At 45.1% G+C, this 13,386-nt stretch overlaps 1 protein-coding gene across 6 annotated transcripts in view; it reads left to right on the forward strand.

Moving 5' to 3' along the window:
* Positions 1-11,369: 11,369 nt before the first annotated feature.
* Positions 11,370-13,386, forward strand: part of BCOR (BCL6 corepressor) — a 91,426-nt gene continuing 89,409 nt past the window's right edge. For all 6 annotated transcript variants that reach the window (XM_026674063.2, XM_026674066.2, XM_026674067.2 and 3 more), the window contains exon 1: positions 11,370-11,509. The gene's annotated coding sequence lies outside the window, so the exon portion shown is untranslated. The remainder of the gene's footprint in view (positions 11,510-13,386) is intronic.

Genomic DNA, 13,386 nt, shown 5'->3' on the forward strand with positions numbered 1-13,386 from the left:
AAAGAGAAACAACGAGGCGCAACCCCTCCTAACAGTTCCGGCTTTGGGGGATTGCCAAGTTTTCTTTGACTAAGGGGAACTCTAGGGATGACTCATCACGGACCTTGATGAGGTTTGTAAGGGCTTTCTTTTCTTGCTACCTTCAATTGTTGACCCCAAGAAAGAACTGCGACGAGCAGTTTCTGAGAAGACCTAGCTAGATCCCCAGGCTGGTGGGAAATTCCTCTGTTAGTATCAAGAGAAAGCCTCCCAGGGCCAAGAAAGCTGGGAGGCGAAGGGAGACTATCTTCCAACTTGTGTCCTTAAAATCGTAAATGAAATTGTAAATGTATCTGAGGTGCCTTTTGGGGATGAATGCCAGTGTGTCTGAAGTCTTCTCCTGTGAGCCTTTTTTAAACTTCAGGCAGAAGTTTGACAACTTTTTGCTTCTCTGTTGTAAACTGCTGTGTCAGCACCTCCAACATGAGATTAAAAAAAATAACTTAAACTGATAAATGCTTTTAAGATGCATCTCTAGGGAAGCTACAGTCTTTCCAATAGATCTGACTCAGTAGTACATTCCATGGATTTAGCGATAAAAATACCACCAATGATACCAATGCCATTGTGGCTCTGTCCAATGTGGCAGTGGCCAGCCTAGGCAAGTACAGCCTAGGCAAGTACAGAAACCACTATTTCCAGATGCTTAAGTATGAATTTAAGATACACTTTCTTAGACATACTGGTAGGTGTCATTTAATATATCAAGATTTTCTTCAGTGTCAACATGCCTCTATGTCTGGCTTGAGAAAGGTGTTCCATTTCTGACCTCTCTGTTATTTGGTTTTCTATACATTAGATGAATCTAGTTTCATCTAAAGGTTTTTGGAAGGGTGTACCTCTGTTTTCTTACTTGCAAATGTGCTGGGTTCAGAATTCCAGTTATTGTGTAGCGTGCAAGATTGAAGTGTTTAACTCTATTTCATGAAGGACGCATGGTTCCAAGTAAGGGCATTTTTGCAATGGGCTGTGATCCACAAATGCTTCTACTGCTATAAATATATTTGCCTAGAGATGTTGTGTTTTTACTTGCCTCTCATACTTGTAACTTATAGAATGTCAAAGTAAATAGATTGCATAAAATTTAGACACTCTGGAACATTTTGAAACAAGAAACGCCACATCTGACACAACCTTTGGTGGCGATGCTTACATGACACACTGAACCACAAAAACATATTTAGCTAGCATGCACTTCACTTGATGTTTAAGAGCATTCTGCAAACTCAGCAAGCTGAACTGTTTTTAACTTATCTATGAGTACACCTGCAAATACAGATTGTGAGTTGATTTTTCCTGCATAGGATGGTGGGGTATAGTTCTTAGTAGCTTTATAAATTTCCTCAGAGAGTTGCAGTCTGTCTGGAACCACTGTGTTAGCTCTGAAAACTGAAGAATTGAAGTGATATAATTGGCTTCATTGAGAAGCATTTTCTCCAATAGGTGATCAAGCAACAGGGAAACATCTATTTAATCCATGATGGTTACACATAGGCAAGTGATTTATCTGTATTGCAATTTTGCAGTTTTAAAATAAACCTGCATGAAACCAATTTATCCTCTGGCATTTAAAACTGGCAGAATTTATAAAAGTTAGGTTACCTTGCTTTCCTACTGCAGCTTACTTCAGTCAGATATCTTCTAGGAAAATTGAACTGTGGTACCTATCATTCACAGCAAGTAGACTAGAGCATTGGTTGCTGAAGTTATGAATAATGGGAGTTGCTGTTTACAGGGCACTAGGTTGGGGAAACATACCCTATAATTACTTCTATCTTTTGAAGCAAGGAAGGATTATACATTTATGTGTATGTCTTAGTCCCTGCTCATAGTTGCAACCACCTGAGTGTAGAATTAGAACCCAAGGGGGTTTTCCTTCAAAATAATTTACCCTCATCTAGCAAGTTGTTGAAAAGCACCTGAGGTGGACCTCTGAGCTTTGCTGCAGTTATTCCTCTTGCTTTGTCACAAGCTGAGGTTTTCTCCTCTCTCTTCTGCATAAAATGTAAGCAAACAAGTCTAAGTGAGTAGTTGCTGTTCTTTGATGGGTGGCCTATCAAACCCCAGCTGCCCCAGTAAAGATGAAGGAAAACAAAGAGGACTCCTAGTGCCTTAGTTTGCATTTCTTTTGAACATTTTTCCTTTGCAAGTGGCCCTGACAACAGAATTACTTGCCTAGTTCCAGTGAAGCCATCACATATGTGAGAGGGGTGGCTATATAAACTGAATATATAAATAAATAAGGCAGTAAGACAGCTACCCTTCCCCACTTTCTTACAGCTACTGCACTAGGAGAGAAGCTAATATGCCTCTTTGTATTGCAGAGATCCGGAGCGTGGATTAACAAATCCCTGCAATTTCATTACTGACTAAGGTGAACAATTGAAGCTTGTAATAGACTGGGCAGAGAGGAAATGGGTACCATTTGGCTTGGGTGACATAAGCCCAGACAAAATGTTAGCAGATTTAAAAGGTCTCCCCTGCATTTTTGAGACCAATGCTTTCTTGAAAAACAATGTTTGCAAACTGATCTGTCTGTTAAATTTATAGTTCCAATTAGCTCTGATAAAAAACTGAGTTTAGCTGTGTATGCACCCTCCTAGAAGTATCCATTAGAGTTCAATGAGATTCCCACTTTAGCTATTTGCGTATTGAGGCAGCCTATTTCCAGACTGACATAATTAAAATTTCAGAACCAAACCCACTTTGGTTTTACTTAGAAAAACATGCAACCAGGCAGCCCTCTGGACACTTTCATTTTTCGGGCCTACAAACAAGGTTTTCTGTTTGAATGCTGGACCCATTTCAGTTTTTTCCCCATTCTGTCTTTTGAAGTATTGGCATTATAGGGGAGGCATTCCTGGTGTTTGACAGTTTTCAGATTTTGTGCTTTGCCAGAAACTCTTGCTTATAATCAAGAAACCAGGGAATACCTTGCTGGATGCTTCTCATCAAATAAATTTTTTCTTTTCCCCCTTTTGGTGAAAAACACATGCTTTAAGACTCAAGTCTTTCCCCAGTTCACACCATTTCTCCATCCCAGCTCTAAGAATTTGCATTGTCATTTCCTCTGCTCTGAATGCTTTTCAGCCTGAATGAAAAAGTAGCTGCCTCATACTAACTACTGGGCCACAAGAATTTTCCAGCACTGTGTGCTCTACCTCCAAGTGGGGTTCTGGTTTTCAGTAGGGCCTATAGTGGCCTTTCCAGAGCCATGGTGGCTCTGGAAAGGCCACTATAATGGCTTCAAAGCCCCAACCCCAGGGAAGAGAGGCTTGTTGCTTCATTTAGAATAGAAAGAGGCAGAAAATGACTCACCACTTGTATCCAATCACTAAAGTCAAAGTTGTGTTGGCTGGAAGATTATGGGCTTTTCTCCTTTCTCAGTTCAGCAGAGTTCAGCAGAGAAGCAGTCCAATGGCTGATAACCAGGGCTCTCTGTTCAAAATTCAGTGACCAGGCTGTACTTGGACTGTACCACCTTGGATGCTGAATAGGGGGAGGGCAATTTTTCAGATGACCAAAAGAAAACCTGTGTCCCTTATTTGCAATCTGAAGTCTAGTGACACCATTATACTCAAGATGCAAGAAGAGAAATCTATTATTTCTGCCCCTCAGGTTATCTGCATTTTTGCAGGATTGAATGGGATTTATAGCCAAAAGTCACTCAAGCTTGCTTGGATTAAAATGCCTTGATGAGAATGCCTGAGTAACCAGGTTACTACTCTCCTTTCCCCAATCAAGTGCCATTTGAATATCTTTGGGCTATAGTGCTCCAGTAGCTTCAATATATGGGGAAGGAACTAGATAGATGAATGATAATTTTAATTTAGTCAGTGATCCATAATAAATACAGGAGACACAATGCAGGTATATCATAATATGAAGTGAAATGATATAAAGTCTGTCCATATGACTGTTAAAATGATTTCAAGACTCCACATTATTATTTTGGCCAAGCATGACTAGATGCTATAAATCACTAATGCAAAAAATAACCGAATTCCCATTAAAATTTCAAGTCAGAATAAGCCCAACTTACTTCTCTGCAAACTATTCCTGTCTTTATTCAGACATGTACCTTTTACGTAAAGAATCCAGAAAACTGTTTGGATCCTGAATCTAGCTTTGTTAAATTGGATTAATTGGATGGGAGAAGGACCAGAAGGAAAAAAATGATGAAAATAGCTGGACACATTTATTCAGAAAGACCATTCTTGAAGCAATGTTATGTTTCAAAGTTGAAGCACAGTGTGAAAGAATTTGGGAAGTATACCTTCCTGACTACGGGGATAGTGTAAATGGGTTATATCAGATACACATTTGTATAATAAGCATGGTTAAAAATTGTGCTAATTGTGTTGGATGCTTTTCTCACCAACTTGTTTCTAGTAGAGGTGGGACATCTATTATTTGGGTTGGTCAGAGGAAATTAAACCTGTCCTCTCTTGCTGGCTTGCCTCAACAGTTCTCCCTTACAAACAGTCATCTCTTCTGAGAGCTAAGAGAACTGAAGAAAGTTGCAGAGCTTGTTACCGATGCTCTGTGATTGGTTGTCAGAGCAGCAAGAGACTAGACTCCCCCTTCACACCATCAAACATATAACTGGCTTCTCTTTTCCTGCTGTACCCCAGGAATGACAGGCAGTTCAACCTTCTGCTCTGTGGTAAAGGGCATTTTTGGAAACTCTCCCAGGATTTCCTGGCCTAACATGTAAACAGTCAAAATGGCTGGGCTATAAACAGCCATTAGCAGCCAGGGTTCAATTGCAACAGTTGTGACAGGGATTGATATAGGTGCTTAACATAACAAATATTTCCTTCTGAAGGATGGTCTTTTCAGTTAACCAAACTAATTTCATTATTGCTTCTCAAATTGGCATTCTGAAAACATTTGTATGTTGCACATAGTTTAGGCAGATGATTTTAATTGATCCAAAATAGTCTCCAAAATTGCTGACTTCTGCCCCAAAACCTTGTCTTGAATATGCAACTAGGCTCCTATTCAAGTATGTTTCTCTGAGTAATAAGAAACCTGGGTTTTCCCCATCATTTCAGATGTAATTGATTATATCTCCCAGCCATATATATCCAGAACTTGGTGAGTCAGTTTCCTTACCTGAGTTTTAAAATAAGTAGTATTGATTTTTCAAGTATACACTATTTTTTCTCATTTTTGAACTGCAGATGTTCAAAAATTATTTTTAAAAAATTCCCAGTTATTCATTTATGTATTATAAGCTTTTATAATTGTGTTGATATAATTTGATAAATTAACTTAAAGAACAATACATCACCAGTAGCAGATGATCCATTTGTTTTTTCTATTTTATTTAATAGGTTTACTATTAATATACCTATGTCAGAATAACATCACTTTATCCTACAGGTGGAGTCCCATGTATCCTTGCAATAACTATGTAATGAGGGCTGCTTTTTGCAATCTCTTCAGCATTGTTTATTTTGAAATGGGAAGAGGCATTCTGTCAAATATGGTCTGAAGTGGCATTGTCAGGAGAGTGCTATATTTTATTTGCTGTTTATACAACTGGACCAGAGATAGGAAGAATAATTTGAGGGAGGGCTATAGTACCGTACTCCCATCTAGGTAGAGTAGACCACTATTGTTCACTAACACCTTTTCCACTGATCTCAATGTTGTTTCTTTCTGGGATGGACATACTTTCCAAATAGTAAACCATGGAGCAGAAGACTGGGAGGCACCTTTATGTGGTGCAAAGAAGTAACATGTTCCCACAGTTTCCTTGGGAATATTTTGGAAGTGATTCCATTGTCTTCTTTCTAGGGTTGAGAAAGTGACTGGGCCAAGGTCACTTGGCTGGTTTTGTCTCTAAGATGGGACTAGAATTCAGTCTCTCAGTTTCTAGTCTGGTGCCTTAACCACTACACCACACTGGTTCTTTTACACCTACAATACTCAGTGATTTCCATGTCCTTCACTGGAACAAGGAGAAGGAGCAAAGAAAAAGATTGCTTTCTCTAAACCTAACCCCCTCCTCTACACCCGAAATCAGGAAATAAAGGGTTGAGCAACATTTCACTGGTAAATTCTATAAATTCTATATACACGACAACATATTAATCAAACCAGAACTTTTTTTGGATAGGCTGGCTCAATTATTTTTGTTTTTCCTGTGCTAAGGTTTCAAAGATAGAAAGGCCTTGTGAGTCCTCTCTCACTTGTTGGCAGAGTGTGTTTGTGTTTATGTGTGTGTTACATGCCTATAACACGTTTTTCCCCCTGTTTAGTGACTATATCAGTTCTTTGTGTATATACCAGTGTAGATGCCAACTGATTATCCAGTAGAATTGCAACAAGTGAGTTTTTAATCCCTTCTGCAGTATTGATTGGGTCTACTCAGAAGTAACAACATTCATTATCCAGGAAGCTTCCAAGTCACTTCATTTAGAATTACAGCCCAAGCATTTGACTTTCTAAAATAAAACACAATAACTGCTAAAACATGGTTCTGTATTGGGTAGATGTCCCTGTGTTGTAGTACAAAATGCTGCTAACACAAAATTTGGTTACTTTTGTGCAGAAAGGCATATTATAAGAAAGCAGGAAACAGTGGTTGGGAAAAATAAATGAAATTCTAGATATTACCTAAGAAATTATATCTATTCCAGCCAGGGTTTAGTGTGTGTGTGTGTGTGTTAAACAAACAGCAATTTCAATGCAAGACTGATCATATCTGCTGTATGCCAAGTCAAGGTGGTCTTGTTTTGCTATTCAGATTTTTTACATTCGCATTAAACCAGGCTCCCAAGGAAGCTATAGCAGCAGCTTGATTTAAGGCACATTCAAGGAGCGCCATTCAGAGCTCAGAATTGCGTTATCTGTAGGGTCCCCCCCACCCATGCATTCATTGGTGAGCAAAGCGCTAATGAATTTAATCTGAGCGACACACTTAGGAAGGAGAAAAGGACTGAATCGAGGGCGGAGGTTGATCATCGGGCCTACAGCAAGCAAGAGCTTTTTGATAACTGTGCCTTGGTAAAAACCAACCTCCTGCTTTTCTGGGCAGAGGGCATTGTTGCCCGGAAAAAGGGGAGCGAAAAACCACGTGGAGTTAGGAAATAGGAGCGCAGTGAATCCGTTGCTTGGCCAGAGCAGCAAGGGGAAGCCAGGCGGAAGCAGCCAGTAGCACCGAGATCCCACTCCCTTTCTGGCCAGCCATTAACAGCAGCAGCGTCTTCAGGAGTCATTCATGAGGTAGGCAGAGCATCTACCCAGGACTGGGGGTGAAGTTCTCGTTGGCTTTCGATAAACACCATCTGGAGTGCCGCTGTCTCCAGCTCGCTCTCCAGTTTTTCTTTCCCGAGTGCAGCACAACGGCCTGACCTCTAAGTCAGCTCCCCGAGGATAGGCGAGAGGGGTCTGGACTCTGACGATCGCGATTTCAGTTTCTTCGTCTGCATGTCCCTTGGCGGGGATTCCGCTCAGCCAAACACCACGGGGAAGGAGAGAGGGAGCGAAACACCACCAAGGCCGTGGCTGGGATGCCGAGGATTTGCAGTCTCAGGAAATCCTGAAGAAAGAATGAGGGGAGGGAGAAAGCGCAGGCAAAGGAGGGGCAGAAAACCAACCAGTTGAGGTTTCCACTAGGAACGTGGCTGCAAGGGCCTCTGTGCCATGAGGGAATGATGGAAGAATGCAGTCTCCATAGGCAGCCCCAGAGGAGAACCGGGTTAAGCAAGGGCGTAATTGGAATCAGGCAGTCTGGCTTCAGCCAGAAGCGTGCCAGCCTCCCCAGGACTGCCGGGGAGTTTATCTTTAAGAGGGTCGGATCATAGTCCTCTGGCAACTCAAGTTCGTTTAAGGCTATTACAGCCTCATACTAGATAATGAGTGATAAAATATGCTTCAGAAAGTTTGGGGGAAAAAACCCAGCACTTGAAAGGTTTAAATTAGGAAATAATTAACTTTCCCAGTTAAATCTGAAAAGGAAGATGAAGTAAAAAATTTAGTTCTTAGTTCAACTCTTCAATTTTCAGGTGCGTCTATATCTCATGTAGGTTCAGCCAACAAATTTTAATGTCTACATTACTTCTAAAATGTATGTTCCATAAACAGAATTGCAGTATAATAAGGTGAGTCTTTGGGCTCTTTATCAAAGGGGGAGGAGGATGAGTGCAACTTTTTCAGACATATAAACTCATGAATAGAAAACAAGACTGAATCAGCCCCAAACGGATTTAAGTTCTTTCAGTCACTTCTGAGGAAAATCTTTCCAAAGCATTTCCAGTGCAGGGGAGACACTTCATTTAGAACTTGTTGCCTTCCCCCTTAAGAGCATTTATTCGACTGCTTAGGAAATCGATGTCTTTTTGTTGTTTCTACCAGCTGTTTAGAAAGTTGAAGAGCTTGCTTGTACTCCCAAGGTTTCAGGTTACAAACTAGGTATTTTTCATTCCTAGTTTGAGAAGGAAAGAAAGAGGTAGGCCCACATCTTTCTTCTTTTCTACTGTATAAAGGTGCAAGCCAAAATCAAGAACTATATAAAATGCTTTCAGATCAGAAAGTTGTTCAAAGGAGCTCCTATATAAGAGATTTGCATGATTAGAAAAGAGAACTATTCTGGCACATTGAGTAAGTCACATATTAGACTAGGAAAATATAGCCAGGATTCAGGTTTAAAGTGCTTTCTTTCCCCCCACAGATTCCTGAACTTCTTGATGACAAAGGGCAGATCATAGTTTTTCTGGAGTTCTGTGTATTGGGTCTTCTTTTCTCTACTTTTTTTTTGTCTTGATGTAAACAGCTTTTTACGGGCTTTTAAAGACGGGTGAAAGGGGTTGTGGGTATAATTACCACTCTAGTGGGTGATAATAAAAAATTCATTCATTTTCACCAGGCTGGTTTATGGTTCCTTTCCGAACTTGCTCGTTTTCATGGTCATTAACAAGACCTGTCCAATTAGAAGTAGGTCTCAACGGAATATAACAGATTTCCTGAAAAGCGTGTTTAGATCTAGAGTTCTTTTACACAGTTGGAAGTTTTTCGAGCAAGGATCGAAAGTAAGAATCGGACACGACTGCACAATACTGCTCAGGTTTCTTCCAAAGCCAGACCTCATCATGCTCAGTGGGGCTTGTTCCAAAACATATGCCTATAGGCTGCTGACATACTTAGCAATCCCTACTTGTGCCTTTCTTCACTAGAGATGTATCTCATCATCCAGCCATAGTTGTCGCGATATAAAGCCTGTAATGAAATGAAGCCTGTCTTCACGGCTAACGTATCGGCCAAGCACTGGTTGGTTGACACGATAGATAAATCTCTGTAATGAGGAACGGTGCTACCCCACTCCTGTGATAAATGACCATGGAATGCGCGCGCACCCCCCACTTCTTGAGGTACAGTGTTATTTCCTGTAGATTGCGTCTTGTGAATTCCAGCCACCGCTGAATGCAGTGAAGAACCACGAGTCGCGAGCGGAAGAACCGAATAAGCAAGTATCAGTCAAGATGGGCGTCTCAAACCGACATTCACCAGCTGACCTACTAAAGTCAAAAAATACCACTCTCGCAGCCGATACGCCAAAGGACCAACAATCCAAATTGTACTGAGGGAAAGCTAGCGTGCGAAGCGCTCCCCACGTCACATAGAAACGTGTTTGGAAATTTCAGAGACTACTGTCTCTGACTACCGAGCATTGCCTTTCAGAAATCAAACGAAGGGAAGCCGTTTGTTATTCCGGAAAGTAGCTGCTGAAAAACGAATGTTTCTCATTACAACAGAAAGGCGCGGGGCAACGGGCGGGGGCGGAAAGGCAGAGCATCCCACGATGGGACAAAAATAGCGAATAGGGAAGACGAGCCAAACGAAGAGCTGTGGGTGCAGAGCCGATTAACAAAACACGGGAGGAGGGAGACGCTCGAGGAGAACGACGGTTTGTATGCTTCTGGAGAAGCGAGATAATGGGAAACGGTTCGTTTGAGGGAGACTTAAGTATAGGTTGGAAGGAAGTACTCTTAAAAAAAAGGAGGCCTCGAGAGGCATTTCCGTGGCGGGGGGAGGGGAGCGCGCTGGTCAGAGAAGATGGAAAGTGCAAGGGGGGGGGCATATGGGAAAGGGGTACACTGTGCGTGACAATAGAGCGCGTGGGGGGGGGAGGGGGAGACAAAGAAACTGTCCTTCTGGGGCTCTCGGGGATATAAGAGCAGAAGGAAAAAACGTGGCGGCCAGAGAATGGTCTCACCTGGAGGGGAAAAAGAAACAGCAGGAGGCATCTGCTCCCTTATCGAGGAGAACAAGGAGGACTTCTGCGGCATGGACACTTTTTCCTCGCCGTCATGAAGGCCAAGGGGCAGCTGCGAGAGGCACAGAAAGGTGATGTGAGAAAGCGGGGGACGCATCCTAAGGCAAGAAGCGACCGCCCTGCTGGGGCGAAAAGGCAAGGCAGCCCAGGCGGCGAGCGTGGCGGTCTGGCGCTGGTGTCTGGCTGCGCCTGCTGCTGGGGCTTTGACAGCTTGGCTAAGCGGAGGGAGAGAAGCTTTATGGTAATTGCAGCTCTCCACTGGCCTTCTGGGTAGCGAGCCGAGCAGGGAGTCTGAAGGGGGGCGGGAGACTTTCCTTTTCAACCTCTCTTGGTCAAAAGGAGAGCGGAGTCTCCTCAGGACGCCCTCAGGCGAAGAGGCAAGCAGGGCGTGTGGAAAGGGGGGCTTGCTGAGACCAGATCAGCCGAGAGAGAAAGAACGAAAAGCCAGGAAACGGAGGGCGGGGGGAGAGAAGTGGAGGAGGAATCAATTAAGAAGATAAAGCCTTGGAACAAGAAAAAAACGAGGCACTCGGAAGTGAGGGGAAAGAATCGCTGGGAGAGTACGGCGGCGGCGGCGGCATTGCTTCTGCTTCTGCTGGCGGCGGCTCCCGGAGTGCTAAGCCCGCGGGGGGAGGAGAGAGAGAAGGGGGCGGGGAGGAGGAGCAGGAGGCCGTGCGGGGAGCGGAGGCAGCGTGCAGCAGACGGAGCCCGGTCTCCCAGCGGCAAGGTGAGGAAGAACGGCTTTCCCAGAGCCAGAGATTAAATCCCCAGAGCCAGCCCAGCCACACACACTCACAGCCGCCGCCAGGACACGGGCTCTCCGAAGGGCGGGGGAAAGGAGCCTGTAGGCGCCGTCAAGATCAGTCCCGAGAAGCCACAGCAGCAACATGGCGTTACTAAAGCGGAGCCGGAGAGTAACCGGCGAGAGCCCGGCGGGCTGTTGAACTCAGCCGAGGGAAACGCTGGCATTCGGCCTCTCTCTCCGCCCACCCGACCCCACCTGCCTCCGGCTAGTTGAGCCGGAGCCAGTTTGTCAGTCTCAGGGGCAACTCCGGCCTCTCGCCTCCGAGGTCGTCAAACTTTTCTCGCTCACCTAGAAAACGGACGTGGCTCGCCCGAAAAGGGACAGGCGACGGCAGCGCTGGACTCGGTGTACCCGGCAGCGTCTCTGGAGCGGAGACTAAGGTCAGTGATCTTCCCATTCAATGCTCCTCGCGCTTCGCGGAAACGCCGCGGCGGGCCACGCACCCGAGGGATCCCAAGCCTGACTCGTCCGAAGAATCTGCCTCCTCGCTTAGGCTTCTCGGCTTGTGCTACAGATCGAGGCTAGGCGTTCTTTTTCCTTCTGCACCAGGTGTGGCTGGGATGCGTGTGAAGGTGCGCACGAGAAAGGAAAAAAAAAAAAAAAGATAGCGCGTGCCTTGCTTGAAGCTTGCCTTTCTAGGTCTGGGATTGTTGCCAGAATTTATTTCAATTTGAAAGGACCCGGAATCCCAGGAGGAAGGCGGAACAGAGAGGACAGAGAGATTAACAAATCCAGCGGTCACAGCCAGATATTCCCTGGCTGAGAATTGCGGGTGGGGTACTCCGGGGACGGTTATGTAGTGCGGGCTGGCTAGAAGTTTGGAAGCAGTTGGGCTGTGAAGCAGTGCGGTGGGGGTGGGGGGCCAAGAGGAGGCGAGAAAAGAGAACCTACCCCTCGCGGTCTGTCTGCTCCAGCAGGAAAGAACAGGGAGGGAGAGTTTACAGCGTCTCGGTCTCTTTTATCTTTCCGATTTGGAAAGGCCTGTAAAAGCCCCACCTCTGGCTCCCGGGGGGAAAAGGGGAGTGGGTGGAGGGGAAAGCACGCTCAGAGCTCGATCAAGAAAGATCAGGGCCCCGGGAGGTATTGTTGGAAAGACTCTTGGTTCGTTCTTATGGATCGCTGAGCAGCGGACTAAAAAAGATACGTGCCGGGAACTGAAGAGCTACGCGTACCTGACGAAAAAGACTTCTGTATCTCAGTGGGTGTGCTTATTTTCCTAGGGACTCTTTGAGAAAGCCTGTGGGGGCAGTGACTGTTTTTTTCACCGGTATTTTTGAGGCCATTGGAGACTTGATTTGGCGGGGTGGGCAGGAGATATTCCAGTGATAGTATTCCGGTTCAAAGAATGTGTGAAGAGCGTGGGGCCCAATATAACAGTTGGGAATCTCGCGGGTCCGTCGAAACTTCCATATAGCCACGGGTAGGTTAAAAAGTTGTCTGGTAGTCCCCAGGCCAGAGAAAGGGGCCAGCAAGATTGTTTGCAATCCCCCTCCCCGCTTCCCCGTCGACTCCAGGGATGCCAGAGCACCGTGTCTGAGGCACGTAGCTCCTTTGCGTCTCACCCAGCTTCTGGGGCGATCTTTCGCTCGCCTTCCATGCTGGCTGCATCTCAAACTCACAAGGGCAAGGTACGTCGGCGGCTCCGGAAAAAGGGCTGGGTCGAGAGGAATGCCCTACCACCGCAGTAGGCTTTTGGCGAAATAAGCGTTTTATTTTAATGGCGATCGCCCAGGAGTCTGTTTCCGCATTATTCTTCTAACGATCCTCCTTTGGGGTTTCCGTCTGTTCCGAGGAAGCCTGGGGCTTTGTGTTTCCTTTCTCTGAAAAGGACGCTGACGGAAGGACGACCTGGGCCGAGTCCAAACCTGTCAAGGTTTTCTGAACTTTTGCCTGCTCGAGGCTCCTTGTGAAGGAGGCACAAGGCGAAGGGCTCCCTGAGCGGGGCCCCTCGAAGTCTATTTGCCGACCAAGATAAGAAGCGGGATTTCACCTCTCCCCCTCCCCCCCTTACACGAGAAGACACCAAACGCCCTTATATCCTTCTCTAGGGCATTGGGGACAGAGCCTACAGGTCAAACCAGATGTCCGAGGGCATTAGGTATTCATCCTTGGCACCCTTTCCTTCATGCGCCTATTTTCATGCTGTTAAGCCCCATTTCTAACCACTATTTGTCATTTGTTCGCTCGCTGTCGGTAGCAACTTTGTTTTGGAAATACTGTAGTCGCACCAACAGGCTTGTCTCGCGATGCGATACCC

The sequence above is a fragment of the Notechis scutatus genome, chromosome 5 (genome assembly GCF_049901735.1).
Source record: "Notechis scutatus isolate UNSWTSFEM ecotype Mainland chromosome 5, rNotScu1.2, whole genome shotgun sequence".
Classification (NCBI taxonomy): Eukaryota; Metazoa; Chordata; class Lepidosauria; order Squamata; family Elapidae; genus Notechis; species Notechis scutatus.